General features: G+C 36.2%; 1 long non-coding RNA gene across 1 annotated transcript in view; it reads right to left on the reverse strand.

Annotated features, from left to right (window-relative positions):
• LOC120510829 overlaps positions 1–24,171 on the reverse strand; it is a 183,707-nt gene that overhangs the window by 75,215 nt on the left and 84,321 nt on the right. Inside the window, exon 5 of the long non-coding RNA XR_005629604.1 lies at positions 5,827–5,922. This is a non-coding gene — a long non-coding RNA (uncharacterized LOC120510829). The remainder of the gene's footprint in view (positions 1–5,826; positions 5,923–24,171) is intronic.

Consider the following 24,171-nt stretch of genomic DNA (forward strand, 5'->3'; position numbering starts at 1 on the left):
CAATCTAATTAAACAAAAATGCTGTATGATAAAATGTACCACAGATGCATCAGCCATGCTCTTTAAGTAGAGCTGAGATTATCAAATTTGAAAATTCCTGATCAAAATCTAGGTCGCTTCAGAAACCTACCAACAGTATGTCCAAAGCAAGGAATAATGAGATTCTGTCCTTGAAAAGTCTTCTGGACCTCAACACAGTTCATTACCATTATCACTTAGAACAAACCCATAGTTTTTAATCAACATGAAAGCAATGAAGGGTTTGTCTACTATTCAGGACATCTTGCATGACTGATATTATGTATGCATTTTGCTTAGGCATTTAACTCTCACTTTTTACTTCTCAGGGAAATGTGACAATTTAAAGTTCATATTCACTGGACTACTATCAGGTGTAAAATTCCACACCACTATAAACTGGTCCCTTCTTAAATAGTATGTTCATGTCATTTTCTATGCTTTTAATACTCCTAAAGTATTAGTAAATTACTAATTACTAAAAAAAAAGAATTTCAGCCCTGGCTATCAGAATCCCAGACCACATGTTAGATGTATTATGGCTAGATGTAGTCCAGTGAAATGCTTTGGTGCTATAATCTCTTTCAGTAGGTCTTCATTTCAATTGTATTAGATTTTGATGTAAAGTTAAAAAAAATTAAGACATTTATATTTAGATCTGTTCTGGTCTACCCTATGAGTTGCAGAATTCTAAATATTGTGCTACTAACATTTTTCCCCCAGATATCCATTTTGTCAGTCATGCAAAGATACAGCAAGATTGCCTACATATACATGCAACAAACAGCTGGAAATCTACAGCCTGCCCTCCTTTCCAATACACATCACTTTAGAGACAGAAGATTAACAAATGAATTTGCCTTATAGGGTGAAAGCAAGCCAAAACACTGCCACTGTTTTATTCTGTGTGGAGAACAAAATTCTTATATTAGAGTAAGAATAGACAAGGATGTGGAGGCACAGTATGACAGACTGCAGACATGATCCTTTTGGGTCACGAATCTCAGGTTGGAACTGGCCATGTAGAATGACCATCTTCTCTTGCACTCACCACTACTACCCACAACTGCTAAGATCTTTCCTAATTTTTCTAAGCTTTTTCTATGCTCTGTACAGCTAAGAATGAACAAAGCTTCAGGACTGGAGGACAGGGGAAATGGGTGCTTAGGAGTCCTGCTTCTCCTTTTCTCCATTTTAAGCTCCTGTAGATTGCCCATCCAACACATCTGATTAATCCCCCAAAAGCACTGAATGATTTCAAGGATATTGATGCACAACCCTTACCAGTGCTTTTATTTTAAGCCTCAAAGATACTCCAATTGGTATTTAAAGAGTACTTCCTGGAGAATTTATAACATCCAAATCTCCCACATTGAGAACAATAAGGTTTCATGAAAGGAATGAAGAAATATAGCCATTTAAATTGTTCAACATCATTAAAATACTCCTAACTAGCTACTTCAAGATAAAAAAATACTACAGTTTCACAGAAAAAATATTAGTTCCTCCTTAGACAGACTTTAAATAAGGCTTAAGTGGGATATCAATGACTGAAATATGCTCATGTTTCCTTAGCTTCTCCAGAGAGCATTTCCTCTGACTCTAAATAGGAGTAATCTAATGGCTTTGACTAAACTGCATTTCTGAACCTCAAGAAAGCAGGGTCCCTTCTCTGACATCTTCTTTTGATCTGATATTAAGAGATGTTCAATTGCCTATAAATCCTTTCATTAGCCACTATAGACCAGATTTTCAGAGGTACTGCATACCTGAACGCCGGCTTCAGAGGGGAGGATGGAGGACAACTGCAGCTATGCACAACCCAACATCTTCATCAATTATACACTACACCAAAAGGCACCAAATCATCAGTATCAGGTGTCCTGCACACATGAAAATCATCTGGCCTATTTTACAAAAGTTGATGTGCTGAAGTGCAGCTGTGCCCAGTTACCAGAGCAAGTAAATGTCCTTGCTCTAAAGAGGTGGACTCAAAGAGCAGGGGTGATGACAAAAGCTAAGGGGCAAAGCTGTGCAGAGAGTGCAGAACTATCAAGCAGTAGTTCTGGAGCTCAAAGCAAGGGGAGGGATTAGTTCCATGCTGTGCATGTGAGGAACAGTAGCGGCAGTGTGCTAAGGAGAGAAAGACAAGGATACAGCTATTTCCTAGGCACAGCACAATAGTTTCTGGAGCCTTTTTTTGAAAGTTCATGTAAGTTCCTATGAAGTTCCTTTCACAAGAAAACAGTTTAGATATTTCATTGAATACACTGGTCACATCTAATATTACCCTGACTCTGGCTGAAATTTTGGTGAAATTCAACTTTCTGTAATACTTAAAAGTACATGGACCCTCTTAATTTCAATAAAGTAGTCCAATTTCTGCCTCTTTAAACCTCTCTCTACAGCAGAATTTACATAAAAACATCAAACTCATCAAGACTATCCTCTGTGTGTAAAACCAGACTTCTGGAAAAGCACAGGGTGAAGGCTACTGGTGAAATCGCCATTCTCTCAGGCCCAGGTTCTGTAGACAATAAATCAGTTTGTTAACATGTAAGCCAACCCACAGGCAGTCTAGGCTGCCACAGGCAGACTGTTCCTAGTACTACCATTGGTTTTAAAGTTTGTCCATGGTCCCCTGCATGTCACAGTGTAGTTGCTGAACAAAAGCTCACCTATGGCAAGCCCGCTCTGCCTGCTTAGTGAGTTGCTGCTCACTTTTTAAAATTTAGGTTCCCTTTTTGTCCCAGCAGCATCCTTCAAATCACACTTCATCTTAACAATAATAACAATGCTGATATAAAACTGTTCCCAAATGGTTGGCATCAGGTCCTGCCCTGTTATCTGAATTTCTCCTGCTATACCTAAAAAGCACCTTCTTCAATAGATGTAAAGGATCTGAGTGACCAGAGCTACTCCTGCTCAGATAAGCTGGCATAACATCCCAGAATTCTATTCCACATCACTTACAACTTCAGTTTAATATATATCAATATCTGTGACTAAATGGTACCTCAGTGTTATGAGAGGTATCACACTGTCAATATGCACTCACAGCATGGATTCCAGGATACTCCAGTCCAGTTGCTTACTGCTGCTGATCCCACTTAGCATGCTAATTCCAACTCCTACTAAACCAGCAGGAAGACAAGACCCTAACTTGTTACAATTCATTTCTATATTGCTGAGGCCATTTCAGCTCACTGAGATGTTCATTCAGAGAAGTTTTCATTACTCTTTGGTTAATGTGGCAGTTAACATCCTTGAGCTCCATGTTCCTGTGTCCATTTAAAAATGTGGGAAAAAAAATGGGTTGCCCTTATTTAGGATACAATCTCATAGTCAATCATTTGAAAAATCTTAATTTGCAATTGCTCAAGTGGATAGTGAAACCATTTCCTAAATGATGCTGCTTGCCTTTCTTAATACAGCCTTTCTAATACCAGATTCCTCTTGGTATTAGAAAGGCTGTGTTAACTCTGTATCAGTGTTCTTTAACAAAACAGCACAGCAGTAAACACCAAAAATAAGAGTTTCATGCTTAAGGTACTATACATTAGAAAAATGTAATGTTCTATCAATGTTTCTTGCTGTTTTATAGTTACCTGATATATGTTGGACTTTCAATCCTTTCTATGCCGTGAGCATTCATTACATTTACACATTTTACAGTTCTCTAGTAATTTTGCAATACATTTTCCTGAATCAGCTGATGACATTTAATGGAATGTTTAAGACACAATATAAAACCATAAATGCTTTTGCTTATTCTGGAGAAAAAAAACTGTGCACGTAAATTGGTTTTCATATTAAAAACTATGTTGGTGTACCCAGCATTTTTGCTTCTGCTATACATATTAAAATATAACTAAATGCCTCTTATGCAATACTGCAGCATAAGTACAAATAACAAGCATTTGTACTTTACAAGCAAGCTATATGATTAAGGGGCTATTAATGAAGTGAAACAAAACCTCAGTGCTAGAATGTAATAGTCCATGAAATTCTTATGGGGAGAAAGAGAATCTGCAGTGAATAAATATTAACCTAAATGCAAGAGAAAACATAAAGCAAACAAAAAAAGAAAGCATTTTTAAAGCCAAGATTTTGGTAAAAACTGCTGACTACTTAAGGAAAGTCTATTTGCATACCACAGGGCTCCATCTGCTGTGGAAAATATAGGCTGCAAGAATGATTTAATATTTAATAGAAGTAGTGGCCGTTGTTAATTATAATTTGCACATTTACAAATCAGCACTGATAGCAATACAAATTATGAAATATAAGGGTGTTATGCCGGATACTGGGGAAAATAAGATGACAGACAAAGTTAATGGAGTATCCCTAACAACAGCTCTGTCAGAACACATCAGAGAACTAATCCAGTTACTAAGAGGCTGCAATGGAAAATCTATTTAAAATATTAAAATGCTGTTTGGTAAAAGCTTTTTCCTAGTGCATTTTACTTAAACAGTTGCTTATTGCTCATGGGTCATTAGCTGTACACCCAGATGCATTCTGCAAACTGCTGTTCGAAAGAACAGTAGGAATTAAATAAGAAATAGATTTCTGCAGCATTTTTCCTGAAATCTAGAATCATCTTACTGCAGATTACAGACAGAAAAGAAATATCAGCTACTTCCAAGATAGGTGCTGTAACTGTTACTATAACTAGACATTTCCTTTCATTAAAAAAAATAAAAAAGCAACATGCTATAGAGAACTTGACTCATTTGAAAAATTTGCCATTCCTGGAACTCACTCCAAGTGCATTAAGAGACCAATATGCAGAGAAAGTAATGCCAATACTGAAAACTTAGTTTTAGTTTAAGACTTAGCATTACTTTGATTTCAACACTGAAACTATAAATAGAATCTTCTTTAGTAAAACCACAGAAATTACCATTGATTGTTTTCATTAATCTCACTTTTCTCATCATCATGTAATATGGATTGCAGATAGAAACCACTAATGCTTTAATAGCAACTCTGCTCACCAAGTCATTCATGCTGCTACTGATTTCTGTGTTTTCACATCAGGTAGGTGGTCTGTAATACAAACCATGAGGCAACCCTAAGCCCTTTTAATTCAACAGGTAGCTTAGTGTTTATGTCACCTACTAGATACAAGGCAAAAGCATGTACAAGGCAAGAGCCTGTAATATTCCCAGTATACAGTTCACTGTAATACACAAGCTAATTGTGCTCCTATGGTACAGACAAATCATATTCAGTCTGCAGAAAGAGGTACAAAAGTTACCTCCTTAAAGTCTAACAGATTAGCAGGTACATATCAATCTGAAACTCTGGCCATGAGTCACCCTAGACTGATCTAGCAGTGTTTAGTTTACAAATTCTGCTGGAAAATGTCAAGAGTACCACATTTTATCTGCATCTTCTTTAGTCCATGTATTGGATTTCTTTTTATTTCACGTCTACAAAAGGAAGGATGTGGAATTAGGCAATTAGATATGCTGATTGAAATGGTCTGGAGAAGCCAAAACTCCTGTTTCAGGGGCACAGCTCACCAATTATGACAGAATCATGAACCTACAACTATCTTTCTGTTCCTTCTGTTGTTAGTGAATATTTTTTCTCTGATCAGAAGAGTTGCATTTTGTCTTCACCTGGTTATTCATACCACTGGCTGGATAATTAAACAGAGTTAACACTTGTTTTGCTGGAGTACAATTTAAGACATGCTTGGATGTATTAATTTGAATTATACTGTGTCAGTTTCCCTTCAAGAAAATGTTATTGTTGAGCATCACATGAAAGGCAGTATTTCAATGCTAAAAGCCATACCTTCTGGTGCAGAATCAGTATCTGCCCATTTTCACCTCCTCAATTCCTTCCCTTAGCAATGGTTTCAATAATGAAATCATTCTCACACATCTATGCCTGCAAAGAGAAAAAATAGGCTTTGTTATTTTTGATTCTGAATCTCTATTTATTGTGCAATCAGAAAGGTGATTTTAATGTTATCAAAATTAATGCCCAACAATTGCATAAGGCAATTGCATAACAATTGCCCAACAACTGAATATTTGAATTTTCTACCAAATTATTTTATGTGCTTTTGGGACTCTATAAGAATCACAAGATCTTTTACAAGATGTGTGATGATGAGGGAGATTATCCAGAATTTTAGGCAGCTTGTTCTGCGGCAAGATGCCAAGACCTCATTTGACCGCTGCTGTCCTAGTCTATAGTAGTTGAGGGCAATCTCTGCTTTTTGTTAGGCAATAATTCCACTTCACAAAGAAAAGTTGTCAAGACAAAATAATGATTGCTGCAAGTTCCTCTCTTTCGCAAAACACAAAAATCTCTGATTAGCTAAAGAACTAAGAAATTATAAAATAAAGATAAAATGGTTCAAGCAGAGAATGCAATTCTGGTTTTATGAAAACCAGACCAAAATAACATGACTTCCAGATATTTTTAAATTCTTTTTGTGTCATGCCAGCAATGTAAGACTATCTTAATACATGGCTGAAAATGCCCTTGTCACCAGCAGCTCCTCAGATCTCTACAATACCTAGATCACCTGATCTCAGTGCATGAGTACTATGCAGAACAGGACACAGAAGAAACACAGCAAGAATATGAAATATCTCTTTGGCATGGTTAGTAGAGCAGTTCTTCAGCAGCTGTTACTCAATTTAGTGCTATCTCTATTTATACTAGAGATTGTTTTTTCCTTCAGCAATCTCTAGGTTCAAGACATCAGAAAAGCACAGAAAGATTACCCATTGTTTGGGGGTTTTTTAATTGCATGAAGTGTTAATCTGGTAAGCACATGAAATTCCATCCTAAATCATAAAAAACCCATAAATTATTTACTAACCCATCATTATTGTATATAAGCTGAGGACCAAACAAAGCAGTGTACAGTATTCTGTAGAGGTGGAGAAACAGGAAAATTAAACTTAACAAGTACCAGCACAGCCTGTGTTGTTGTTCATCCTGGCCTGATGAGTCTATGTCATTTTAACATGTACATGCTCATTTATTATGTCACAGGTCAGATCAAACAGCCACCCAAATTGCAATTTTCAGAGCTGAAATAACATATAACTCCCATTTATTCTTCAGAAATCTCATGTAGTAATAATTTTCACTCTGGGTCAAATATACACTTAGCAAAACACATCTAACAAATTTATGGGTTTTCCTCTGATGTCAGCAAAGCATTTTCACACAATAGTCCATAATGAGTATAAAGAACCTGCTCTATTTACTAGGCATTGTAATTTCTTGCTCAGAGAACACAAAAAATAGAAACACACATAGTAAATTTCCTCCCCTACTTGGTCTCTTGATAGCAGCACAAAAGGAGTAAATGATTGCATGGATGGCAAAGATGTCCCCTATTGCATAATTACTGGCCAGGATAATGAAAGGTTCTGTGACACAGACACCAATGTTTCCTAGTCCTGCAGGTCAGTTTTTCCTGAAAGGTACCTAGAGCTCTAGTTTCTCCTAGGTACCTAAAGCTCTAATTCCATCAAGTACATCTTGTTGTAGAGAGTAAATAAAGTAGACAAAATAGTCCTTTCTGAAGATCAACAGTTTTTTGCAGAATGACAGGCAATCAGCTCCATGGGAATTCACAGCAATCTGGCATCCCACACACATAATTCACGAAGTCCTTGCCACTAACTATATTTGGGATCCCAGAAAATCCTGGAAAGCCTCAGAGCTGGGGAAGTGCAAGAAGTGGACTTCCCCAGAAGTTAGAGAAAAAGCTGGGCCTGAAGAGTGGCAGAAATGGACTTGGATGTTGGATTTGAATGCTTCCTGCAGGCCACGGAGCAGTTTGGAGGAGCCTAAGTCAGGCTGAGGTTTAGCTGGTAGTCACTCCAGATTGGATATGAATGGTGTTCTAAAGCTAAAAAAGCTCATGAAGCCCTCTCAGTACTATGCCATCTGGACCTGTGATACCTGTATTGCAATGGTCTCTTGAGTAGAAAATATTTTCTCTGGATTTCTTGCTTTGAAGTTTCCCAATATAATGTTTTTGATCTTTGCCATAGAACCCGATGTGAAACTTTGAGTTACAATACAATATACTTTAAGATACTAAGGAAAAATAAAGTTGCATTAATTACATTCATAGAATGTTTTAAACTTGCAGTGTGTGAAGGAAAGACTGATCTGGGCTCTTTATTTCACTGTAGCCTACCAAGGAGAGAGACACAAGGGACAGAAGGAAATCTTCCATTCAGGAAGTACCAAGTTAAACCCAGAGCTTTTAGTGTGTTCCACATTACATGTGACCACAAATTCAGTTTAAAGCCATTCTCCCTTGGCCTATCATTACATGCCCTTGTAAAAAGCCCCTCTCCAGTTCTCTTGTAGGTCCTCTTTAGGTACTGGAAGGGGCTGTGAGGTGCCTCCAGAGCCTTCTCTTCTCCAGGCAAAAAAAACCCACTAACTCTCTCAGCCCATCTCATACAGAAGGTGCTCGAGGCACCTTCTTGATTTTGTAGACATTCTGATCTAATTTGTAAAATAAAATAAAAGTACCTGACAGATAATGTCTAAACTAGGCACAGGTGTGTAGGGCAGTGGAAAATCCAGCAAAAAGGAACATATCCAAATAAAAAAAATCAGAAAACACAGCATCATACAAATAAAAGTATGGCTGCCGAAAGTGTCTTTTTATTATTGTCAGTGAGTTTCTTCTACATCCTTATTGATACTTCCTCCTGTCATACTGCTGCCGTATAACTCTAGCCATGACATTCATCCATGTTGTTTACTCGTGGCATCTTTCACTTCCTAATGGGTCTTTTCTCTTTATTTAGATCCAACATAAAAGCATCCTTTCAAGTTTGTTTTTAAAGAGGAAAACTATTTCCTCAAACTGAATCAATTAAATGTCTAATATAGGTGTCTAGATTAGTGCTTTAGGCTTTTTATCTAGTCATACAAACAGAGTATACAGAGGCAAAAAAGAGAACTGAGTAATCCCCTTAAGTTTCACTAAAATGTTACTATGCCCATAAGTCTGTCACTTACACCACACACCTAGAGCTAGACCCTAAACAGAGTTTGAAAGGATGGAGTGAGATTTTCAACAGCATTGACCTAACTTTACAGCAATTTAAGTCATAGGAATTTTACCATTAACTTAAATGTGACCATTTAAGGCAATGCTAAGTGCATCTGAAAATCCAATCTGTAATCTTCTTTAAATTTATGTCTAGGCAAACTGGACCAAAAAAATAATAGCTTTACAGTCATTACTTATTTTTAAATCTACACATCAGCCACATGTGAACATGATATAGTCTGTGCACATGTAAGAATAAATGCATGCATACATATAAATGAACTGAATTTTTGTGTTGACAGATTATTTGCCAAGTTAAAGCCAAATGTGATTTGAAATTACCATGATATTACACTGAATAAAGAGGATTTATAATGGAAATACTAAAAGAACCTCTGTAATAGTGATCCGGCCAGGCACTCCTATAACAACATATATTTCATTCTTTTCAGTTAGCTGTTTTTCTTTCTCTGAATGTTTGAGAACAGTAAGTGAAATGTTAATTTTTTTAAGTCAGAACCATCTAGCTAAACCATCCAAATCGTTTTTGTATACAGAGATTTTATTTGTAATCTTTCTCTGCAAGCTGCTTTGTTAAATCCTAATGACAACTTTTATGCATAATGCATAAAATAAACTTTACCAATGTTTAACACACTTTTATAAACATGTAAAACCCCTTCATAAGTGAGATGACACACTGCAGGGCATGCAGTTGCAGTACACTGGGAAACCACACTTCCTAGATGACTGAAGGCATCTGCTCCGTGCCATTAATTTCTCAACATCGAACACATGTAGTTGTCTTAGAACAGCGGTGCATCATATTCTGTACTTTTTTTATTAATAGAGAAGTACATTTTACTGCATGTATAAGTGTGCTCTGCACATCTACAGTCCTTTTTCTTTTATTCTAGGAACATCTGTATTTTCTCAAGGAATGGGGAGAGGGGAAGACAGCAAGATAGCTTTTTACTTTATCAAAACACTTTATTTTAACAAATAACTATCTATAAAAATATATGCTAACAAGGAGTCACTCAAAAATGGATGGTATAAATCTTCCTTATGCAAGAGGCAAATAAATCAGAATAATAACAATGTATCACTAGCCTATGTCACTGAAATGATTTGTTTTACTCCTTTAATCTTTACCATATCTAAACTGACTATAATAAATGAATAATTACTCTGAATGCAGTGGAGTTAATTGAAAATCTGCTTGAAGTATAAAACCAAGAAATCATAACAACAAATACAAGGTTTAGCCAGTGTTTAGGAACTTGTCTTTGTCAATAATTTTTAAGGTTCAGTGTAAATGATACTGTTTACCATCGTACATCATCTAACATTACTTCAGAAAGTCATGAATTATTTCAGACTTCCATGAATATTAACAATCTTCAGAGTCATGGTATTTCATCAGCATATACCCAAGTATTAAAGTCTTATGGGGTTTGACTTTTCAAAATGAAACCAATTTAATTTGAGTTTGTTTTATTCTCAAAACCTGATTTCTAAGTCCAGAGAGGTGTATACTTTCATGCATGTGAAGCTCAGGCTTTCTTCAAATGTCAAAGGTATGTCACTTAACACAGGGACAGGCTGATTGTCAAAGCACACATCTGCACATGCCCTTCCTATTGTGTGTCCAAAACAATTGGAATCCTAAGAAAAGCATACACTAGTAAGGGGAAGACAAAATTTAGTGGTTGTTTCCTACTTAAAAACACAAAAAAACCCCAGACCTTCCTTGGAAACTATACAGTTTTGGACACTAATCAAGTGGCCAAAACAAAAAGTAAAGAAATATTGTTTGCATGAAAGTCACTGCTAAAACATAAACCAATCATTCTACTGACCAACAAAAATTACCAGTTTCATCATCTTCTAAAAACTGTATGTCTAGAATTTGCAATGAAGCTGACCAGCATGGATTTCTCTTTCTCAAAAACAAACACTTGGTAATAAAGGCTTACAAGAGAGCAAGTGCACTCACCCAGTTCTGTCTCCACTGAACCTGACCTGCAGATTGCTTGTTTCACCCCTACAACTGTTGTCATAAATTTGACTAGGGCTGAGATTAAAAAGAAACATGATGCATAAAGTGGCTTCAACACAGAATACATGAGAAGAAGAAAAGCTGGCGCTCTTCCCATACACACTCTTGTGCTGTATCACTTTATTCATAATGCAAATCAGAAGCACCAGATTTGAAATTAGGTTACCACAGCAGAGGGCAATACGGCTCTCACATATGTCCTTGGCAAACTGCAGCACATATACAATTACTGCACAACAAAGTCACTGTGTTGGCTGCAAAACAGGTTCTCTATAATCAATAACTCCACTCATGTAAAAGAAGGATCATAATTTAAGTGTTGTTATTATACCACTGTCATCTCGTACATACATAGTACTGCCTTTTTTTCTTTCTTTTTTTTCTACTGTATAGGTTAAAACCAGCTTGTGCAAATGTTATAGTAAATATTCCATTAAATAACTCTGAGATAAAATAACAAGCTAGAAGACACAGCAGTGCCAAAAGTTCTTGCTGACAGTCATCCCAGGCAGATGCTGAAAGCTCTGGGAAGGCTTTCCTTCCTACAGGTCATACTTTCATCATCTCTGTCATGGTAGCCTCTCAGTTTTGAAGCACAATGATCCAAGGTTTTCAGTATGTTTGCATACACAAAATAGCTATTATTGTGTGACAGATTCCTGAAAAATATGCCTAAAACTTCTTTGGAAAATGCACATTTTACAAAAGTTTGAATAGTCAGAATGTGCATTCTGGAAAAAGGAGCAGTGCAGTGGTGTAAATTCAGCCTAAGCAGAGCAATCCTAACTAAAACTGGCAAGTTACAATACTGTCAATTCTATCTCTGTACATGAAGTGAGAAGGGGGATGGCTGAGGCACCAAGGTTATCTTATTCCATTAGCCAGAAAATATTTTTTCTGTCACTAAAATCCAGAAGTTGGGCACAGTCCTGTGACCTAATTTGCATCTAGATGACCCAGCAAGGGAGATACATGCTCTGCCCAATACTTGGTGATGGCAAAATCAGGAAGAAATCCAAGACTCTTGGGTTCAATCCCAGGTTTGTGGAGGAAGTTCTAGCTTCTCACAGTAAGACTACCCATTGCTCATTTGCCTCAAAACACATTCTGTTCCTTGTTGCTCTGACATATTCATGCTACTCCTGCACTCTCTTTCATAACATCCATCCTCTTCAGTTAAAAGCTCATTTCCCCTACAATAGGTTTCTTCTTTCCTCCTCACCTCCATTTCTCATGCTTTCCAGTAATGTCTTCAGAATTTTTTTTTGCTTTTCTCCATGTTCTGTTAGATTGCCCCAGCAGAAATTTCCCGTGCCCAGCACCACAGTTATACCTGTAGCTATGGAGACAATCCTATTTGGCATCCCTGTACCATGTCATGCTCTGTGCAAATTAATTCTTTAAGGAATGTAAATAGCAAAAAATAGAAACATATTTAGGATAAATTTCCACACTAGCATAACCCTGAAAAATTCCAACATCCATGGCATAAAAACAACTTTTCAAGAAGTAAGAATATTCTTCAAACAGACAGAAAAAACTGTTTCCTCATAACCTTGTAGTTGAAAATTATTTAAATGTAAGAGGTTATTCATCCAACATGCTGCATTTGGGACAGATGCCTGACATGGAAAATGCCAGCTAAGACAGGGAAGTTTGGTACAGTTGGAAACTACAAATTCAGCAATAGCAAGAAATGACCATTAACAGCAGCTTATTTCTAAACTCTGCTGGTTGTGGCAAGAAACATGATCAGAGTCACACATAAATGTGTGACTTCTCAACTGGTGCTTTCAATTGGCAGCAGGGACTCAGTTCCTGTAACTAGAAAAGAATGAAGACCTTGCAATCTAAAGTGGACAGAGAATGAAGATTATGCCTTGTGTGGCACTGGATGGGGAGCCCTGAAGCTTAAAAGGCACAGACTGTGACAGTGTGAGCTACAGAGCCGTGCAGGGCTGGCACTACACAGATGAGCACGTTTTGGACAAACACACATGTGGAAAACTCATGCTTGGTCATCCATTAGAAATGAATATTACCAAAGGAAACCTTGCCCTCTGACTATGGTCCCCTGCAGTCTGAGCTCTAGGCAGGCTGACTCTTATCTGACAACCACCTTCTGCCTGGCTAACATTTGAAAACGGGAGGATTTTTACTTTAGGAGCTGCTTTCTAATATCAGATATTCAGTGAAAAATTGCATTGAAAGAATTCTTTAAAGAAGAGAATTGAAGGAAGATGTTATTTTAATATTCAGAGTAAAGGGTAACATAATTAAAACTAGATATTAAAAATACTGGAAAATTTCCTTAAAAGAAACTCCAAACAACAAAAATATAAGAATAGAAAGTTAAAATCAATGCCCTGAAATATACACTTCCTCATCTCTCAGGAGAATAAATGCAGCACTACCAGTGTAAAAGAGGTGTAAGTAGACATAAAATCTATTTCTGAGTTTAGTTTTCTTGACAAAGTGTAGCATGTCATCATGAGACTATCTTATTCTATTATGAGAATTGGTAAGGGCTATTAGAAGTCTGTGGAAATGATCCCTAATAAAAAATCTTCATAAAACAAAGAGTTCTCTTTATTAAATTCTTATTGGATGAGTAGATATACAGTAAATGTTTAACTCATTGTAGTTCAGAAATTCATATATATGGGCCAAGGTATGCCTTTTAGAAATGATGTCTAAAATAAGTAGAGAAGGAAAAGATGACTTCTGAAATAATTTTATTTTTCACAAGAAAGCAGAAACATATCTATCAGAAGAAGGATTATAACAAAGCAGCTGGAACGCTGGATCCTCTGTATTATATTGCACATTTTAATCATGTTTGATACAACACTCTTTACATGGATATCAATTACACTAATGACTCTTACATAATACCCCTGGGTGCCTAAGGGATGTATATTGTCACGTCCCTTTTGTCATAAAAATAGAGAGTAGTTCTATATACACACTAAAGTAGTTTCTTTCATTTTTATATAATGAATGAGTAACACCATAAAAAAAAGACATTTTACCCCATATTAGTTTAGCAAACAGAAGAGATTTCACGTTTGACAGTGCTAAATATACTCTTAAGCTGCTAATAAAGACAAAGCCTGAGGGGAAAAATTCTAATGATGAGCAATGCCAGAAGTTTTTATTTCGGGATCGAAAGTAAAAATGTTTCACTTAGGTGTAGTCTTAGAGGCATCATAGAAGAAATCAGATTTTCCAATAATTTTTATCTTTAATAAAATCACTGGAATTAATTTGAGCATCACGCCAGGACTAAAAAAATGCTTTTAAAGGTACTGTTAGTTGCTTAACCTGTCTCTGTGCACTTTATTGCATACTGAAAACTGGAAGGTGTCATCTGTAAATGATCTACACTTTTCCAAGCAACTGCCTAGAAAACACTCCACAGACTCCACAGTACAGTATAGAGAACTGGCACTACAGAAGATTTGTACTTAGGAAAAGAATCAGAGAATCAGATGAAAGGGAAACCAGTTTCATCATGGATTTATGAATTTTAACACACGGACTTCAGCACTCTCTTTCTCTGAGCTGGTCCTACCATAAATGCCTGCAAAAATAAAATCTCTCCTGCCTAGAAGTTTTTCTAATGCTTACATGGGGAACACCAGTGGGCAATGACAAAGGTGCTGTTAGTGTACATAAACAAAGAAGTGTAGCCTCAGTAACAATGCTCTACCCAGATTAATCTATCACAATGTGTTTTTCTCATCAGATTCTGGCTTCTCTGACAACCTAAATAATAACACAGCAATTAAATTTATCCCAACTTTTTCCTTAAGTTCAGCTGCTTATGAGATTTTTATACATTTTTCTTTATCTCAAGTTCAAAACCATGTAATGGATCTCTCAGTGATAATTAAATCCCAATAACAGTGTGAGCTGGCAGGAATTTCATGGTGTTTGTACAAAGGAGAGCCTGGTAATAGGGTAGCTCTCCAGAACTATACATTGCTGTGTGATGCTGTGGAATTTGCTGTCCTCCCGCAGCCCTATCATTTGAAGAGTGTTTTAATCATTCATAAAAACTAAAGAAACCTCATAGGAACCTGAATAATATGGCAAAGCAATTTGTATTCATGCATGTTTTCTCAATCTTACTTTTGACCTTCTGAGATAATGTATAAAAATACATGTTGGACTGCTTCAGATGATTTTTTTCATTTGTAATTATTTAACACTGATTTTGATTCAGCTATGAAAGCTGATGTGCCTTTCCCATTTTGAACAAAAAGAGTAAAACTTCAGGATATTTAAATATTAAAAAGTCACAACTGCATATGCATAGCAAGTAACTACCTCTCCAAGATACTTCAGAAAAATTGTGTTTAGTAGAGTACTTGTGATAAATTATGTATTTATTGTAACAGGGTCAGAAGCTGCTACAATTTACTGTGCTTGGTCAAAAATTCACTTTTATAAAAAGTACTTCAGTGCCTCAATGTACATTCAAATGAGAACTTGGATGCACCAAACACATTGATTTTCATGGGAGACAAGTTAAACATCTGAGGTCAAATTTTGCTGTGACTTACACTGGTATAAAAAACCCAAAGCATAGTCATCCTACGAATTTCCATATATTTTGGTCTTTCCTTACAGACAAAAACATTTAAAAGTAATGTGGAAGTTGGCACATATTTTGCAGGAGCAGGTAATGTGTACATCGTGCTGTTGTGCTAACGAGCAATGCAGGAGAATGGCTTCTAACAAAGCAAATGGATGAAAGCCAAGTGGCAGTAAGTGAAACACTGGGTTTGCATCTTATAGAGCTGAATTTTAAAAGTTGTGATTCATGTGCGTGAGCACATATTATGTGATTAAAAAATCAAGTCTCAATGTTAATTCTTTAATTTTTATAAACTTGCTACATTTTTAGTACAACCTGTGTCACCAGTAATAGCTACTGGAATTATTTACATTAAGGTTTTTTTGAGGTGTCCTTAAGAAACTTCAACAATGTCACTGCTATTGCAAACTTTTGAACTGGGAGAAAGCAGAAGTTCTTAACTCACAGAACTTTCCTTTCTGTGTCACTGCATATCTTGCTGAGTTTTTGCATAATGTTATAAACCTCTTGGAAAAAAACGTGTCCTGTCTCTGCTAAGCAGTCAGCAATTACAGAATGTCAAAACATTATCTGCAGACCAACATTGTTTGTAATCTATAGCTGAGTCTGTGCCCAGTCAAAGAAACTGAAAAACTTAATGTACTGGGAGCCCCAGTGCCAGCCAGCCTGGACGGAGAAGAGAGAAAGATGCCTTGGATCACCTTGTGATACCCATCTGACCAAGCTCACAGTTCAAGTAAATCATGCCAGGAGAGCACACTATTCCTACTGTATAGTCATTTAGACCTAACATCACATTTCAAGAACAAAAGTTCAGGTTTCAAATTCTCATCAGGGCCCAGGGTAACTGTAAAAAATCCATATAACCATAGAAATGTGCTTCTCTTTTTCCAGTAGGAAGACATTAAAAAGCTGCTGTCTATGATTGTTACCCATGGAATGCATTGAATGAGACAGAAACCAGGAGAAAAAATGAGCAGGTGATAATGTAGGATGGCTCTAACATAGTAAATATGCAAATAGAGGCAAGTGTAAGTATCTTAAGCAACCTAGAGTCCAACATGTCCTAATTTACAAATACTTGCCTGCAGATTCAGTACTGCAGCATGACCACACTGTTCTCGCACTGCAAAGGTTACATAGTCTGTAAGAGTAGTGAATGCAGTGCAGTGGAGAGGCTCAGGGGAGCTTGAATTTACTAACTCCAATCCTGATAGCTATCTTGCTGTAGCACTTTGAAAGTAACTGCCTGCTGCAAAGTCTTCATGGCAGGTAGGGTTAACCAGCCCACATTAAGGCTCTTGCTGCTATGAAAAGGCAGCAACAGTACCTACTTTAAAGTTGGCTTCCATGCATTGATCTCACACTGCTGTCATTGCCCTGTTGAGCAGTCCTTATTACACAAATGTAATCTAGGAATATTCATTTTAATATTATTCTTTCAAATGGAAATTAATTTACAAAAATTCTTAACTCACTTAAGTTCACAACAAAGCCTCATTTCCTCATCATAAAATTCTCTCACCCATAAATAATAAATAAATGGCTTCCCTATTCTGGAACATGAGCTCCAGAAAAAGCCGTCTTCTCTTGCTCTAGGCAATAATTGCTTCAGCTGCACTGTTTTTACCACTGTGCTAGCCAATGTATGGTGGGTTTTGGCTAGTAAAGGGTACAGCAATACCTGAAGTACAACTGGATGTCTGAAACACTGACTGTATAAGTCATAAGACACTGGAATAGACATATTACAGTCAGTCTTTTAAATACAGTTCAATATGTGTGTGTAGACATCCATTTGCCTTGAAATACCTCTTCCAAGAAAGAAGGAATAGCCAGTATAAATTACTAATTTTATAATATACAGGTGGAGATGAAGAACATTACTGAAGGGAAGAAAAATGCAAAATCCTAAAGCAATTCTTAGTAAACTGCTACAAACTTTGCTTTCCTTTTACTAATTTGGGGGCCAAGTACTTTTCTGGAGATATACCTCTACCTACTCTTTCCTGGATCAGAGCAAATGAAATTTAATTCCTGCAAGGAAATTCAGTCGAGGGAAAAATTAAAGCAAGAACTGAGTTTTCATTAGTTAGGATTTTCTTTTTAATTTGAATTTATTTCATAAATGATTTTAATAAATTGAACCTCATCCCTAGTCTTCTGTTGGTATGAAAAACTGAGAAGAAATCAGCTTACGTTTCTTTAAAGTTTCTGTATTGAATGAATTTGGCCATATTTACATATTTGCTCATGTTTCACATATACTCCAGGTTACATTGATAATGCCACAGAAGCAACACTGACTTTATTGCTCTCACATTACACTGAAACTGCAGTAGAACTTGTCTGCTACATGTGTACTTTGGATTCCTTAGTTGTTTGATCACATTGATGAAGGGATATGCAATCAATCTCCTACTAAGACAGTGAGTAGTATTGGCCATAACTCATTACTCCATCAAAGGATTTGGCATTTCAATCGATGGGAAATGATGTGTGATCATTCTAATTTATTATACATCATTTCCCATCAATCGGTGTGCTGAAGCTTTGACATAATAAGTAGTTACAGACACTGTCAATCATTCTTGGTCAAATACCTCTGAATGCTGCCATTTGATGCACCTTCAGCCATTCATCCAAACTGCAAATATTCGCCCAAGACATTCAGCAGTCAGTCTGTAACTAAAGGTCCATAAAATGACTCACAGAAGTGGTTAGGAATACCTCAAAAGCTTTAAGAAGATGTGAAACTGAAGAAAAAAAGCTTATGAGGAAAGTGCAATTTAAAAAAATGTATAAAAATTGAGGAACCAAATCTGTAGAGGAACAGTGTCCAGCTCGAAAAAGACTGAAAAAGTGCAAGCTTCAGTATTGTGCTGGATTTTGGCAGGACCCTCTGCTAAGCTGGCCACCTCTTACTGTGAGAAGGAGCTGATTTGTGTCAACATGATTCCTTTTGTCTTCTATGGAATTATATGGACATGTAAACCCAGGCCACAATAAATCTTTCCCCTACTGAAACAACTAAAACTCTTTAAATCAGCCCTGAGCCTAAAACATTCCTTCCCTATCCAAAATTCCCTTTTAAGGAGAACTTTTTCCAATCCAGAAGTGTAATTGTAAATGTAAACATGCATTCAGTGATAATTTTTCACCTAGACTTACTTTGGGAATCCACTACACCTAAAGGCCCCAGCACCTGTCTTCTACTAGATCAGAATGACATGTAACAGTTAGAGGTTCTTTCAGAGGAATACATTAACCCACTTAGTTAAAAACAGTGGTTCTCCTCAAGAAATCACTGTTCCTTTTTAAACCTAGCCTGAACTTCCTCTTTAGAATTTGCCTGTATTTAATTCAGTCTTTGGATATGGCATTCACTGTCAACAAAGACAGATAAAGTATTTGTGATAGCAAAAAACCCAATGAAATGTTATCCTAAAAAACCAGAACTTTCAAAGTCATAGAATTAGGCAAAAGCTGCGTGACTAATTCCTATTGCAAGCCAGCTAACATCTTTAATATAGCAAGCCCTCCTGGGATGTATTTCAGATGTCAGACTAGAAGATTCAGCAGACCAGCTCTAGCTCCACTGTCCACATTATCCCACTCATTCTCAGAAATTCTCCTATGCTTTCCTGGTTCTCTCCCTACAAGAGAACTCATACTGTTCCTCCAATACTCCTCATCATTTTGCCCATCTCTTTCTTCATATATTGTCTTGTCTTCCTGTGTGACAAACATAAAATATACTGTATTGAATTCCATATAGCAATATCTCATTATTGGTAAGCTGGTAAGAGATAGTTTTTATAAAACTGCTACATAAAAGCAATACATTGAATCCTTTCTCTCTGCCCATCTACCCTTCCTATACTTTTTATTATATTTGTCAGCCAAAAATAAAGCAATACTGGACAGCTTAATGTGGCCCCTAAATCGACCAGTTTGTTTATTTATTCTGTTACTATGGAATATTTTGATTTCCCTTTCAAGTTCTATTCACTCAGCTCCTGTACACTTTTCCAATCCTCTTACCAGCCTCCAGCCTGGTCTTCCCTGACTATGGCAGCTCCCTGAGAAGGGCAACCTATACCAACTATCAGATTTTCAAAACAAAAAACATTAACAAAAAAAGATCAAGGAAACAGGGTTTTTTTTAAATATGCCATTTTTTATAATTTTTTTTTGGTGCATTTGTTGTGGTTTTCCGTGAGAACTGTTTCTGAGGGAGGCATCAGACAGACTTTGTCAAGCAAGTTTACACTCAAAAGGAGCAATCAACAGCCCATTCAGTGACTATGTACTCACTAATAATTCTGAACTTGCAAACACCAGTTGGAAATCTCATTTTAAGAATTCTAGTACCTTCTCTTTCAAAGAGAGATCATAAATGTTAGTATATCTAATCAACATATACAGTGTGATATCTGAAATTAGAAATTCAAATAAATGCAACAATCTGCTTGCCAACATCTCCAGACCAAAAATTATTCAGATAAAGTATTTGGTGAATAATTTTGAATAGTAAATTCATTTGAGAAAATCAAAGCAGCTCATAGACAATTCAAAAATGAAAAAAAGTTATACATGTTAAATCATTTATTATGAAGTATTTTTCATCTCTCTTCTGTTATTTGTTTTTCCATTCAAGGCAAGGACAGCTTCAGAAACGGGCATAAGAAGGCAAAACAAAACCCCAAACCACCTATGCTTTTCTTACTTGGCATCTTCTAGTAATTCTTGACTATTTATCTATTTATTGAGAAGGGAAGAAGTTAAATGTTGACCCACTCAAGAAGAAAAACATCCACCCCAGTGAAAAGATTATATACAAATTTCCAGCCTGATGAGATTGGAAAGGAAAGGCCTATAGGCCTCCCAAATGCAGGTCTCATAATTAACAGACTTTCAACTATAGCTGCATTGCCAGGTGCAAATTTAATAACAGATTATAAATGATAGATGAAGTGTACTTCCAGCAGCTGTTTATAATCCCAAGCAAAAATCTTCATTAAGATAGTGTTAATGTTGTAAATGGTTATCTATTAATTTAAAATATTGCAAAATATCAAACATTACTCATTTAGAACACTGTGCTGAAAATCAAGCTAGAAACTGTGCTGCTAATGAAGTTTTAAAACATGAAGTTTTAAGTCAGACAATCTGAAGTCAGAATTAATGTCAAGCCTTCTATAGTTTTCAACAGCCTGTCCTGGGAATCACACAAGCTCCTCAGGAACACTGCTAAGTACTCCCTAAACTCCAGCTGTAAGAGCAGGGAGTGGAGCTGCTGGAATTCAAGACTGCTACATTTTGTAGATCCACTGATATGCAACAAGAATGTCATCTCTGGCACCAGCTTTGCTAGAACTCCTGATCTAAGGAAGATTCCAAACTCAGTAAGGCAGAGCACTAAGTAAAACCAGCTCTGCTGATACACTCAAAAAGGCACAGAAAACCTCGTATTTACTTATATTCATCCCTTTCATACAACTTTAAGATAAACCAGTTTTGCAGGGAATAAAAAGAATACTCTGAATATGGCTGACAATCCCCCATGAATGGTGCAGAAGTGGAGAGAGATGTGAACATTTTCTGGAGGAGGCTCCCTTTTTGACCCACAGTTTGAGACTATGTGACACCACCAGTATATTGTGCTCTCCTTTAGGAAATCCCACAAATGCCTTTCTTACCTAAAGTTTCCATCCTGCTCATAGAGCTCCAGCCTCAAAAATTCCATGAATGGAACGTCCCCATTTGCTCCAAAATTTACCTCACACTGTCAAACAGCCACTACCTGATACGTTTTGAGGGAAGGGTTTTTGCAATGCTTCAGCAAGAGAAGCAACACATGGGAACACCTCCACCACACCCAGACTTGGTCATCCAATAAAAGACCCAAACCTCTATGTGTTGGTTTTATCCAGTGTATTCTGTGCAGTCCTTACAAGACAGAACCCAACATCACTGTCCATTAGAAAAATTCATCCAAGAAGTTTTCCTGAAAAGAGTTACAGAGAAAGCCTTAGGATTAATCTCTACAATTCATGTTTTAATTCACATTTTAATACATTTATAAAATAAAATTTAAAAAAAAAAAGAAAAAAAAAGAAAAAAGAAAAAAAGAAAAGAGACCACCAAGCTGCAAGATAAGCACTAGATTTGGAAAATTCACTAGGTACTATTAGCTAAATAGCCTTACAGATGCTTAGTAATGATTATTACTTAAATGTGTAGAAATTCCTAGATAAAGCTACTGTAAATACATTTGTTTCCAAAAGGAGCTGGCTCTTCAAAGCCCCTTCCTTCCCTTCCTTACTTTTTTATATTTAACGATGTTCGGAACAGTTTCAAATGACACTCAAGTCATGACCAAAGATGTGAGCTGCTTTCAACAGCTGTACTATCTCAGTTCCCAACTACAGCAGAACTCCCTACTTCTAAAGAAAGTAGCCTCCCTTTCAGTTAACTTTCCCTCCCTTCCTCCAGCTCAAAGGTTTAAACCTTTTTGCTTTCCCCCTTGAGCAAGAGGAAGTGAAATTCCATTTGATCATCTGCATGATGAATACATGGGTAAAAGAGATGCAAAAATCAGTGTGTGCTAAGTAAAATGATCAATATGCCATTAAAATAATAATTTAAATAAGAAAACTATACTGTATGCTTGGATCTAAGTCTCTCTTTATTTATCGGGTGCACTATATAAGAAATGGTTCATAGTTAACCTAAATGTTTTCTGTCTTCAGATACTCTATGCACACCTTAAAGTCACACATTTTCATATGTACAGAGAAAAAAAATGTACTGTATAGGAAATTATTTTCCTGAGAGTTTTGTGGCCAAAATAAAATTGTCATTTCTTGCTTCCCTGGAAAATAATGCACTGCCATTTTGGAAGAGAATGACAATAGAGTTATTGTCAGGTGCAAGTCAATTTTTCCCTAAAATTAAAGCACTGCCATACACAGTATCTCCACGGAAAAAAATGTTTATGGGAATTTCACCAGTAAAAATCCAGTACAACCCCAATTATTTGATCAGATTTTTTCTCCCTATATTTAATCTGTATAAAGAACACAACAATTTGGTCCAGACCAGAAAAATATATCAGGGAATATAAGAGTAAATCAGTAACAAAATTCAGGGAAGCATTGAGATGCTCAGATTATACCTTATCATGCAGATAAAATAATTTCAGTTCAAGCAGAATGGTATGCTTAGGTGACCTTTTAGTAGGACATACTGTTTATGAGGTATGCACCCAAATCAGCTAAATGAGCAACCAGTAAAATGTTTCTGAAGTTTCTCCCTGTTAAATTCTGGAAAACAAATAATTCTTCCATCAAAAACTGAGTCAAAAAACCGACTCAAATATTAATAATTTCTGACAGGCCTTGCATGGTCTGCACCATTAGACATGAAAAATGTGATTAATGTTAATAACAGGGCTCATATGTAAAAGTAAAGAAAAAGTGTAAATCATGGCTGCACAAATGTAATCTTTTATGTATAAGCAACAATAAATTATATACCAAATTGATGTTTTTAACTTAATAACTGCTTGCATGTTATGCAATTTTCAATTTTAAAATCACAGTACTTTAATTCTTAGTATCAACCCTTGGGTAGTGGTACAATATCCAATAAATGCAAACTGTGTGCTTCTCTTTCAGACATGGCTTCTTTCCTTAAGGATTTTTTAATGCATTAGCTATTCTGCTTTTTCCCCCCAAAAACCCAAAATCTGCAGTCTTTAATTAGTCCACAAGTGAACCACATGAAGAAGTTGGCATAAGAAAGTAGCAGTCAGTTTAAATGACAGATTACAATGACATAGAAGGAGCAATTTTGGTGTTTCAAGTTAATAATATGAAAGATTTGCCCTCTATGATACATTATGTTAAAATCCCACTATGTAGCCACATTCAAATAAAATTCTTATTTAGATCAGAAAGATTAACAACTCTGAAAAAGTAATTCCAAACTATGAGACACCCATTTACAAAATACAAGTATAAATTTGTAACACATTCATAAGATTGGTTAAGGCATCAGAGTATATTGCTTTGCGTTCCATATCATTTTTTACTTATAAATAAAATGCATGTATTTTAAGTCTAACAGAATCATTAAGGGGACAACCAAGCTTAGAAACAAAATGACCATATTCAAATATTGAACCCATTCCACTTATAATTCTAGTCTTTCAAAAGGAAGGAAATTGAGTTAAGACATATGCTGCCCTTAGCTGCCTGTGCCTATGCTTTTCCCTTAGTTAAAAGAAAGCATTACTCTCTACAGTGATTTCTGCTTTGCTTTACAATGCCTTTTTCTTCACTTTTATGCAACCTTTATGTTATTTCACCTTAGGAGGAGGGAAACTGCATTTTGTAAATAACTTTGAAAAGTGCTGCCTGT

This window comes from Passer montanus, unplaced genomic scaffold, assembly GCF_014805655.1.
Source record: "Passer montanus isolate IOZ18808 unplaced genomic scaffold, ASM1480565v1 scaffold60, whole genome shotgun sequence".
NCBI classification, from domain to species: domain Eukaryota; kingdom Metazoa; phylum Chordata; class Aves; order Passeriformes; family Passeridae; genus Passer; species Passer montanus.